A 13,003-nucleotide genomic window follows, 5' to 3' on the forward strand; every position below is an offset into this window, starting at 1 on the left:
GAATTTTTGCTCTCTTCCCTACACATGCTTTGTTTCCTTCCATGTTCACTAAAATAGTCATTATTCAAGAAACATTTTTGTGATCTGCTGAATCAATATAATTTCTTGTCCTTGGTGGCAATTAGAGAGAGATAGAGGCATAGATTTGAATCTTAAACTTAGATGCATGAGAGGCCCTTATGGATGTTTGGGCAAGGTCATCTACTCCAACAAAACTTTTTAAAGGAGTTGTGTACAGGGGAGTCAGACACTTGTAAAGCTACTGATAAGGCAGCACGTTGTTATTCATTTAATATCACGTATGAATGTGTGTTTCCCCATAGGGAAGAAGGGTGCCTGGCAACGTGTGATTCAGACATTTCTGGACCCCTGACCGTAGTACTGACTGAATTTCATAGAAACCCAAGTTTTTATATCTCATAATCACAAAATCCTGATCTAACTTTGCAATACGCAGGCAGAGAGTGAGGGAGTGATACCCTCCTTGTATGTAATAAAAGCATGTGGAGATAGAATTTAAAAAGCAGAACTGCTCAAGTCCTCAGGTTTTTTTTTTTTTTCTTTTTTTACATCAAAGAGGATAATCCTAAAACTGAATAGAGTGGGGAAACATGGATAAAAGGGAATTGAGATCCAAGCCAGACATTTCTGAGTATCTAAACTCTTTAAAGGTATTGAAGGCTCTTTATGCAGATAAATTATCAAGGTCAAAAACAATAACAAATTTTACCCTTGAGAAGCTGTAGAAAATTAGGGAAAAACCAGCAGACTGGGGATAAACACATATTGCTCGATTTATTAAAAGGGAAAATGTTCCAGTTTAGAAAACAGCGATCAGTAAGTATGAGAGCAATTGGTGGTAAGATTTAAAAATGAATTATTCAACAAAAGTATGGGTAAGTGTAGTTGGTCTACCATGGCAATTAAGAGCATCGATGTTGCTGGATTTGAATCCTCGTTCTAAAATAAAGATGATAATATTACCTGTCTTATAAGGTTGTTGTGAAGATAAAATGAATGAATGAATATAAAATGCTTAAAACAGTGCCTGGTATGTAGAAAGTGCTATGTACTTTTATATAAAAATGAATATATATATATTATTTACTTATTTATATATATACATTTATACTTATATTATAAAATATAAACATATATATTTATACAAATATATTTATTTATTTATACATATACAAATTGTATATGTATAAATATACAAATATATTTATTTACTTATTTATATATATATGCATTTTATCTTCACTACTTTTCAAGTACTTTCTAAATATATATATGCATATACATATATATCATGTATACATATATATATGATATATATGTATATGCATATAAATACATATGTATATATGTATATACATATATATATAAAATATATATATATATGTATATATATATTTAGAAAGTACTTGAAGAAAAGTAATGTTCACTAAAAATAGGTCTGGGCTAACTAAGAACAGTTCATGCAAACTAGCTGCCCTTTTGTTTTAATAGCATTATGAGCTAGTTAAAGAGGGGAATGCTAATTCATAGCACATTTGACCAAATTCTTCATTTCATCCTAAGGCCTGGACCAAGGTTAGAATAAGTGTATATGGAGGTGGCCAGCAATCCAATGAAACAGGAGAGTTAGATTCAAAGCCTGAATCTGTAAGTTCTCAGTAAAATATTGAATAAAGTATATAAACTCTTCAACATTCAACTCTATCCTGAGCACAGTGAAGAAAATCCTATCTACCTTGCAGGGCAGTTATATGGGTTTAGTGTTTATGGATGCTGCAGCAAGTGGGAGTGTGGGGAGAGCGATTGCAATAGTTCCTTTCATCCCTACATTGTTTTGATTTCAGGCTTTTTGGTACATCATTCATATTGAATGACTTGACTTTGAAAGATATGTATCATTATGTATAATATTACTAGTACCCCGTGGCTCAGATGGTAAAAAATCCACCTGGAATGCTGGAGACCTGGGTTCAATCCCTTGGTAGGGAAGATCCCCTGGAGAAGGAAATGGCAGCCCCACTCCAGTATTCTTGCCTGGAGAATCCCATGGACAGAGGAGCCTGATGGGCTGCAGTTCATGGAGTCGTAAGGAGTCGGACATGACTGAATAACTAACTCTTTCAATAAGTTATTTAGAAAGCTTTTTTGAGTCTGTTATTTATGTAACCTTCTCTCTTTTCACCCAGACATCTTTATACTGAAGTAAATATAAAAAAGACATAGATCCCTTAACTAGTCACACCTGACTCCTTTTCTGGTGATAATAAAAAGACCATTTTACATAGGAGAAATTACTGCAAGCAAATAATGTACGATACTTGGATAATTATAGTGAGAAGCAAATTGAAAAGTTGATTTTCATAATTAGTCTCTAATATGTTGTGGCTCAAAGATTTTCATGCAATGGAGAACTTTGTATGTGACAAGACTTATTAAGTTGATATCCTCTTAATCAACATCATACATCACCCACTTTCAGATGAACACAAGTTGAAATAGTTCAAAGAAGCTTTTACATTTGATATCGTTAATTTAACTGATGAATCTTTAAGTACTGATTATTAGGTCACAGATTAGATCATTTGTGCTTGAAATATATAAGAGACAAGAGACGTTTACTTAATCTCTTTGAGTGTCATAACCTCTGATCCATGTCAACCATTGCTAGTCATCTATGATACCAGCAGGACTGTGATGGGGAGAGGTTCCTCCTTGTAGATTCAATGCAGACACTTTTCATTTCAGTGTGTGAAATATAACTTTGATCTAGTCAGTCAAAAAGCATAGGACATTAAAAAATTGTTATGAAAGTTTAGATCTTTCAGGACCAAACTAAACCTGCTGCTGAGAGGGAAAGGATACTTCCCCGTGCCCCCACCTCCACTTTGGCCTGGTATAGCTTTATTGTTCTAGCTTCACTGTCCCAATAGCTACCTGTATATAAAGCAATTGAAGTAAAAGAAAGGTGGGCTCTGATTTCTTGGTGCAAATGTTCATACTGTGTCAGTTTTTCTATCCCCGGCTCCTTCCTTCTGTTCTATCTCTAGATATCACCCACATCTGCCATGCCTTCACTCATCTTCCCCTTCACATTCTCGGCCACAGTCATAGCAATTACTAGTTCTCAGAACAAAGCATGTTCCTTCATTCTGCTTCTCTGTTTATGCTGTCCACTCTGCCTGAAAGTTTCTCCCCTTTTCTCCTCCCCCTCCCACCTTTTCTTCTTCCCCCTCCTCCTCTCCCCTCCCCCTCCACTCCCCTCTCCCCTCCTTCTCTAGCTACTTCCCCTAAAGGTAGTTTCACGATTTGACAGAAGCATCCTCTCCTCTGGGGAAGTTCCTGGACACTGCCTGTTTCAGACTGAGTTTGATGTGCCTCTCATTCACAGGAATGAGGACATCTGTCTGTCTCAATCATTGTATCGCATACTAAATCATTGCATTCACAAGAAAAGTATACTAGGACTTTATCATTCCACCACAAAAATTTGCACTCTCTGACATGAGGAAAGAGCTAAATCAAGAAGGATATACTGGGCAGATGGCTGGACTGACTTACTAGCTAAGCAATGTGTCCCTTTACATAAGCTTGGCAATATATTAAGTCAAATCCTGGCCTCAGCAAAATCATACATATAATAGATACAAGGAAAGATAGTAATAAAGCTTTTTGGTTGAGAAACTACATAATTTTGAGCTTATGTTATTGACATAATCTCTCCATTTGGAACACGGCAAAGGAATAAACAAGATAACAAAGGATGTGGAGAAAAAACGAGTAAAACCAACCTTAGGAGAAAAAAAAACAAAAAAAGAATCTATTCTACAGCCAGGTGTTGAAACCAGCAGTACACATCTGCACATCTATTTATAAATAATTATGTAAATAAAATGAATAAAACTACTCTTGATACCCCATGAGGGGTATGTCCTTGTGCTCAGGAACTTCTAGCCCAAACACTGCTGTTGCCAGTTATGGGAGTCCTTTCCAGAAACAGTTTTGATTCTCTCTGATTTCCACAAGATCACATTCACTGAGGGACCAGGGGTATATCTCTGTCCTGGCTTCAGGACTCTGGCTTTGTTCAGAAGAGGAAGTATAGGAGAGGACCTCCCTGGTGATTCAGTGGTAAAGAGTCCACCTGTCAATGCGGGAGACACAGATTTGATCCCTGGTTCGGGAAGATCCCACATGTCGTGGAGTAACTCGGCCTGTGGCCACAGCTGTTTAGCCTGCGCTCTAGAGCCCAGGAGCTGCAACTACTGAGCCTGTGTGCTGCAACCATGTCTTTGCATCCTAGAGCTTGTGCTCCATCACAAGAGAAGCCACCACAATGAGAAGCTGGCACACCACAACTCGAGAGAAGTCCCTGGTCACCACGACTAGAGAAAAGCCTGAGCAGTGATGAAGACCCCACACAGCCAAAAAAGAAAAAAAAAAGAAAGAAAGAAAAAGAAAAATTAAAATATAGGGGAAATGGAGTTATCTGAATTGCCTACCCTAAGTGCTGTTGATGTCACAACCACGTACAATGTCCCACTCAGTTGTGTGGTACTCAACCCTCTGGAATTCCCTCTAGTGTGAGAAGTATGCTTGTAAAGTAATAACACATACACAAAATGGAAGGAATTTTAACTGGACTTTCTGTTGGCTAGGTATCTCCAAGTTCTCCAGCCCCATGCACTTACCTTTCCCTTGAATATTTAATTTAAAAACTCTTCACTCACTGTGGAGGAAAACAGAGGCCCCATCCCAGCCCAACACCTCAGAGGGCTTACATGGACTGAATTCTCTGTCTTCCCCATGTCTTGTTTTCTCGTGACTGTTCTCTTTTATCCACCCTATATTGATCTAGACATGTAACCTCATTAGATTTGTAAGATTTAGCAAATTAAAAAAGACATCCAGTTAAATTGGAATTTCATAAAGTCAAATTTAAATGATTATCCTGTATGTGATCTGGTGACTCTGACCTTACCATCTTTCCCTTAATTTACCCTTAATTAACACCTCCCACTCAGAGTCACATGTGCATCGGATATAGATTCATTGGTAATGGAGGCAAAGTTAGAAAAAGCAAAGACGTTGACTTACATAGGAAGGTATGATTGTAGATTTTAAGTCCCATGGTCATTCTTATCACACAGACCCTTGTGCTGGTTGACTCAGCTCCTCAGGATTCCTGTCTGTCTGTTGCTAAACCCTCTCTGTCCTTTTTCCCTTTTGATTATTAGCACTTTTGCCATGTCATTTTTAGATTGTTCCAGAACAAGAACAACCTCTACAATTTTATTAAATAGGATGTTTTGGCTCTTAATTTTTTTTTTCCTCCTAGTTCATTTCCAAAATGCTCTAAGGTGGCCAAGGGCTGGGGAGGAAGGCTTTACTTTTACACATTCAGTAACCATAAAATTAAAAAACCATACTCTCCTAAGAGGATGCCAGCTGATAAGCTTTAAAAATATAGTTTTTATCTCTCCTAGATTATATAATTAAACAACAAATGGAGGAAAAGGCAATGTAACGTGTACAAAGTATAGGATGAGCAATGAAACTGAGCAGGCCTTCCCAACAATACTGGTGAGCCAGTCTGAGCTGAGCACTGAAGGAGCAGTAGACCCTTTCTGAGTATTTAGTGGAGGCATGGTTTATTAATACTAAGTAGATTTTTTAAATTGAGTTCTCTTGGGAATGGATCAAAGTTGCCAGAAAGCTACTATTTTTTTTCTACTTCATTTTAATCATGTTGTATATGAACTTTGTATTTAAAACATGTTTCATTGACTTGAGCAAAGGAAGAAATTCAAGAGAATTCGAAATCAAAGCCATGATGTAAAGTGTGGCAATTTTGCTCTTGCATGTGAAAGCAGGGTCTCAAGGCAAAGTTTTTCTCACACATAGCATCTTAGTGCAAATTTCTTGGGGGAGGAGATGCTTTCTCTTGGATTGAAGATGCGCTATCAATTACATCTATCCTGAAGGAAATCAATCCTGAATATTCATTGGAAGGACTGATACTGAAGCTGAAACCCCAATACTTTGGCCACCTGATGTGAAGAACTGACTCATTTGAAAAGACCCTGATGTTGGGAAAGATTGAAGGCGGGAGGAGAAGGGGACGACAGAGGATGAGATGGTTGGGTGGCATCACTGACTCAATGGACATGAATTTGAACAAGCTCCAGGAGTTGGTGATGAACAGGGAAGTCTGGTGTGCTGCAGCCCATGGGGTAACAAATAGTCGGACACGACTGAGCAACTGAACTGAACTCAATTATGTAGGTAGATATGGCAACATTGAAGAGCCATTGATTCTAGATGGTTGAACTCAATATTATGGAGACAATAGTATAGATTTAAGCCAAATTCATAGTTCTACAATTCATGTGAAAAACATATCTTGAGATGAAACCTGTTAAAGCTTTGTGCAATCTGAATTTTTGTAGAGCTTAAGGATTCCAGTATTGGTAACCTGAAAACCTCCCCTACCAGCCACCAATCAACCTGATATAAACCAAGGTTCTTGGGCTGGTTCTTCCCCATCAATAGAAGTTGATAAGAGTCTACACAAATTCAAGCAAGGCTTTATTGGGGACCCTGCTGCAGCAAAGGGGAGTAAAAACAAGTAACATGTTCCCTTAGTCACTGGGCTGGGGGAGGCGAGCTGGTTCTTTATATGGGATGAGGGTGGGGTGTGTCCAGCAGTCAGGCCAGAGGGGTGGTTTAGGTGGATTACCCACCCTTAGGTGCTGTTGAGTGCAGGGGTTGGGGGTGCATACACACTATGGTGCTTTTGTTCCTGACACCCTGTTTTTGCTCCCAGTTCATTAGAAGTGGCAGTTGGATTTTTCTTTTTTTTTTAGTCTTTTTGTATCTTGTCCATAATTTGTTCCCAACTGCCCATGCATGGTTATTTTTAGTACCTTATAGTTTCCTTTGTGTTTTCTTGCTGGAGGAGATATTTGTTCAGAGTGCAAGCACTGCAGCCAAATGTCCCAGGTCCCAGCCTGTTTCAAATCCCATCTTCCTTTTGCTTACACAGCAAGAGATGGCTATCAGATTATTCTGCTTTGGTGTCCCGAATACTTAGAACAAAATTAAGCCTTGAAAATCCTGTAAAAATACAGGGATTGGTATTATATGGAAACCTCTAATAAATGAGCTTCATGCAAAGCCCCATTTACCAGCTACATCTGATCCAAATTCAACTCCAAAAGTATTAATATCTGGAATCACATCAGTTGTTTTTATTCCATGGGTGACACATTAGAGATATAAACACTCTATCTTTTTCCATATATTAGACTTTGAAACTTGCATTTGCTATATGAAGTTACCTCAAGGTATGAATTTTACAACAAATAATTAAAATACATTGAACTAGATAAAACAACCATGATAAAAGAAAGTCAATAATATGCTAATTTTAAAAGACATTTTACTGCCTTGAGGGCACCAGAAATTGGATTTTAGCTTCACAGGAGATAGGAAAAATGATCAACATCTAGCCCCTCTGTCTCTTCCCTCTGATTTCTCATTCCACAAGATGAATTCTTGTGCGTGAAGGAAATTTATCTCACTGGTGTTCTCAGAACACTGACTCAATGCTGGCCTTGTCCTGGGCATTGGAGTCACAGAGATGAATGTGAGGCTTCCTTCCTTTTGGAACTCCCAGTCTATTGAAGGAAGTAGACAAGTCAACAGGCAACTGCAATATTATGGTAAAGGAGTGACCAAAATATGTATGGGAATGATAGGTAAAGTATGTGCAATCAGAAACAGAGAAAAACGGGAATGCTTAAAACAAATTATGTTCTGAATCCGTACTGGTGAGGAATCTTTTTTCTTTGTCCTTAACAACTGATCGGGGCCATTAAAATGTTGGTAGGCCCTTGGCAGAGAATGAAGACTGAAGAGTGTGATTTTCCTATTTGTCCTCCTGTGTATTATGTTACATTGTGGTGTAGGACAGAAGGAGAGTCAGGGTGTTGGATAGTAACATAGCAAGTACTGGTCACCTAGCACTGGAGTTAGGCTGCTGCTGCTGCTAAGTCGCTTCAGTTGTGTCCGACTCCGCACCACCCGATAGACGGCAGCCCACCAGGCTCCCCTGTCCCTGGGATTCTCCAGGCAAGAACACTGGAGTGGGTTGCCATTTCCTTCCCCAATGGATGAAAGTGAAAGTGAAGTTGCTCAGTCGTGTCCAACTCTTAGCAACCCCATGGACTGCTGCCTACCACCAGGCTCCTCCGTCCATGGGATTTTCCAGGCAAGAGTACTGGAGTTGGTTGCCATTGCCTTCTCTGACTGGGGTTAGGAAAGCTTCACAAAGGAAGTGAGAACAAAGTTGAGATGTACTGGAAAGGAGGCAAAAGAAACAGAATCAGGGGAGACATCCTGGGCAAAAGACATGGTATGGATGAAGCACAGTGGAAGGAATTAGGATGCCATGCTCGAGAAGAAAAGACAAGTTAGTTATTGCTGGCTCATGACATAGAAGGATGATGCTGGAGAGCTAAGCAAAAGCTAGATTTTGGAGGACCATAGGTACCACTTATGTAGGCCAAGCCAAAGCTTAGACTTTGTCCCGTAAGCCAGGGATTAGCAATTTTTTTATTCTTTTATGCCATATGGTAAAGATGGCTTTGGAGCCACACTTTCTCTGTTGCAACTATTCATTTCTACCTCAGTTTTGCTTTTGTAGGCAAAAGCAGGGTGAATAATATGTAAATGAGTGATGAGAGCTGTGTTCCAGTAGAATCTTTTTGACAAAAAAGGTAGTGGGCTAGATTTGACCTAAGGGCCATAGTCTTCCCATCCTTGATATTAGTGATAAGGAACCATCAGGAGCAGGTTTTAATCAGTAGTGTGTGGTTTATGGGAGAAGAAAATGGCAACCCACTCTGGTATTCTTGTCTGGGAAATCCTGTGGACAGCAGGGCCCAGTGGGCTATGGTCCATGGGGTTCCAAAGAGTTAGACATGACTTAGCGATTAAATTGGAGAAGGAAATGGCTACCCACTCCAGTATTCTTGCCTGGAGAATCCCATGGGCAGAGGAGCCTGGTGGGCTGATGTCCATGGTGTTGCACAGAGTCGGTCATGATTGAAACAACTTAGCATGCATGCATGTGTGTGTGATTTATATATGAGAGAGATGGTACATACTTTAATAAGCTTCTCTGGCAAATCTTACATATTTTAGGTTTAGGAAAAAATAATTTTAGTCTGGACTCTGCAACAGAGCTGCACTACATAATTTTCTGTGATAATGGAAAGGTTTTATATCTGCATTATCCAATGCAGAAGCCCCTAGCTAAATTCTTGAGTGAAACAAAGTGTGAAAAAGAACTGAATTACAAATTTAATTTCAATTGAAAGTTACATATGGTTAGTGGTTGCCCTATTGGACAGCACGATCCTAGGCGTTGGCCAACATTTGGATTCACACAATTTCAGATAGAAGCACAAAGCAAAGAACCTTGCTAAGATGGACATACCTATCCAGGTGATACAGGGCATCAGCAGTAAATCCAGAAAAGATTGCAAAGCAGGCTCTGAGAACACCTTGAAATAATTCAATTCCATTTCTTTTTTAAATTCTATCTTGTTTGTTAGACTCCTTTGCCTAATTTTATAGAGTTTTTAAGCTTTCCTTTATTTACATGAGCTTTGTATACAGTAAGGAAATGAGCATTTAACAATGTGAATAACAAATATTTAAAAATGCATTTTCTTACTGTTTTAAAATTTCTTGAGTTTTACTGTGTTCTTTTTCATGTAATTTAAAAAATATGGTATTTTAAGGGTCTTTTCTTTGATAGCTTCAGTTATTGTTACTCTTTTAAGCCTTTTCTAACCTGTAATTATTAGGGAAAAAAAGATTCCATAGGAGCTTCTGGAATGTTTACAGTTTGATTATTTACATTTAAATAGTTGCTCCATGTGGAATTTATTTTTGTTTAAAGTGTGAGATGAGAGATTCAACTTAATTTTTGAATCACTTGTGTATTATTTTATATTTCTCAACAGTGTTTTTAAAAGATTTGTGTCATTCTTTTCCCCAATATAGTTAATAATATTTTCAAACATACCTATAATCTGGAAGAATTATACAATAAACTCCCATAGGTAAGTCACATATATTCTACCATGTACATTTTACTATACTTGCTTTATCAAATGGCTATCTATATATCTCTCTAGCAATCTAAGACTATTTAATGCATTTCAAAATAATTTGCAGACATAATAAACTTTGAAGTATTCATTATGTGTAGCAGTATTTATTTACTTATGGGATTTTTTAAAATGGGAGGTAAAACATACATAATAGGAAATACATACATCCTAACTGTTCAACAAATGCAAAAATATCAAGATATAGAATATTATTAAATTGTGAATAACTTTGATTTTTCTTCAAAAGTTATACATGTCTTGTTTTTATGAGCTAAATACTACATGGTCAATATGTATATTTTAATAAATTTTGTACATCATTAGACTTGTTTTGCTAATATTAAGAATTTTTCTGTTGTGTTCAAAAGAGTATTAGTCAATATTTTTATTGTAACATATTTGTCTGCTTTCGGTATTGGTGTTATTCTGGTCTCAACATGTCTGGAAGCATTCTTTTCTCATTTTTATAAGGGGTTGGAGCAAGATGAGTTTTATTTCCTCATTAAATGTGCGATAGGGTTCACTTTTGAAATAATTTTGGCTTTAGATTTTTTTTTTAAGAATTTTATAATAGTGAAATTATTCGTTTCATAGATGGAGGGCTATTCAGATTTTCTGTTCCATCATGTCACTTTTGCCAAGTTGGATTTTTGAAGGAACTTGTCTATTTGATCTATTTGTCAAATCCATTAGCATTATTTTATATGTCTATAGGATGTGTATTTATAATCCTTTTCATTGCTGATGTTAGTAAGTTGTTTCTCTCCTTTCCTTGGTTAGTCAATCTATGGGTTTGTCAAACTTTTTTGATCTTTCCAAATAACTATAACCAACCTTTTAAAAAAGCTTTATTTAGATATAATTCACATACCATAATTTTACCTATTTAAAATGTAGAATTCATATTTTCAGGACATTGTAGGAGTGTGCAACAATAAGCACTATCTAATTTTGGAATAGGTCCTATTTTCCTGAAAGAAACTTGCATAGGCATTAGCCATCTTTATTAATTTTCTCTGTTGGTTATCTGTTTTCAATTTCATTTATATCTACTATTATCTTTATTATTTCCTCCCATCCACTTACTTTGGCTTTGCATTCTTCTTTTTCTAGCTTCTTAAGATGACTTTTAGGTCTTTGAATTTAGGCTATTATATTCTAATATAAGCATCATAATTATGTGATAATTATGTGTTTTCCCCTGCATTTTCTGTGTCCTGCACATTTTAATGTGTATTTTTATTATCATATAGTCAGAAATATTTTCTAACTTCCTTTATGATTTTTTCTATGAACTATGGGTTATTTAGAAATCTGCTCTTAGATTTCCAAATATTTAGATTTGTTCTAGATATCTTACATTTATTTCTAATTTAATTCATTTTCAGTTAGAGAACTTACTCTATGTGATGTGGATCCATTCACATGTACTGTGACTTATTTTATGGCAAAACATAAGGTCTATCTTTGGGAGGGTACCATGTATACTTGAAAATAAGGATTTTCTACAGATGTTGTACATACTGTTCTATAAATATAACCTAAGTCAGAAAAGTTGATACTGTTTTACAGATCATTTATGGTTCTATTGATCTTAGTTTTTTCTTTTGTTAATTATTCTATCAATTTTTGAAAATTGGTGAGAACAATCTAAGCATGATTATAGAATTATTCTTTTCATTGTGTTAGTTTTACTTCATATATCTTGAAGCTCTGTTATTAGGTACATAATTATTTATTAATTATGTGCCTTCATGACTAATTGATATTTCCATCCATATGAAGTCTTCTTCTTGATTCTTGGTGTTCAATCACTCAATCGTGTCTGACTCGTTGCAACCCCATGGACTGCAACACACCAGACTTCCCTCTCCTTTATTATCTCCCAGAGTTTGCTCAGAGTCATGTCCATTGAGTCAGTGATGCCATCCAACCATCTCATCCTCTGCTGCCCTCTTCTCCTTTCACTTTCGGTCCTTCCCAGCATCCAATGACTCAGCATGTAATTCTTCCAATGAGTAGGCACTTTGCATCAGGTGGCCAAAGTATTGGACCTTGAGCTTCAGCATCAGTCATTCCATTGACTATTCAGGCTTGATTTATTTTAGGATTAACTGGTCTGATCTCCCTGTAGTCCAAGGGACTCTCAAGAGTCTTCTCCAGCACCACAATTCCAAAGAATCCAACCTTGGCACTCAGCCTTCTTTATGGTCCAACACTTATATCCATACATGACTACTAGAAAAACCATAGCTTTGACTATTTGTAACTTTGTCAGCAAAGTGATCTCTCTGCTTTCTAATATGTTGTCTAGATTTGTCATAGCATTCCTTCCAAGGAGCAAGTGCCTTTTAACTTCTACTGATACCATCTGCAGTGATTTTTTGAGCCAAAGAAAATGAACTGTCACTGCATCTACTTGTCATGAAGTGATGGCACTGGATGTTTTGATCTCAGTTTTTTTGACTGTTGAGTTTTAAGACAACTTTTTCACTCTCCTTTTTCACCCTCATCAAGAGGTTCTTTATTTCCTCTTCACTTTCTGCCATTAGAGTGGTATCATCTGCATATCTGAGGTTGTTGATATTTCTCCCAGAAATATTGATTCCAGCTTGTGAAATCCAGTACAGCTCATGATGTACTCTGCATGGAAGTTAAAAAAACAGGGTGACAGCATACAGCCTTGTTATACTCCTTTCCTGATTTTGAACCAGTCTGTTTTTCCATGTAAAATTCTAACTGTTGCTTCTTGACCCACATATAAGATTCTCAAGAGACAGGTAGGGTGGTCTGGTATTCTC

Source organism: Cervus canadensis, chromosome X, assembly GCF_019320065.1.
Source record: "Cervus canadensis isolate Bull #8, Minnesota chromosome X, ASM1932006v1, whole genome shotgun sequence".
Taxonomy (NCBI): domain Eukaryota; kingdom Metazoa; phylum Chordata; class Mammalia; order Artiodactyla; family Cervidae; genus Cervus; species Cervus canadensis.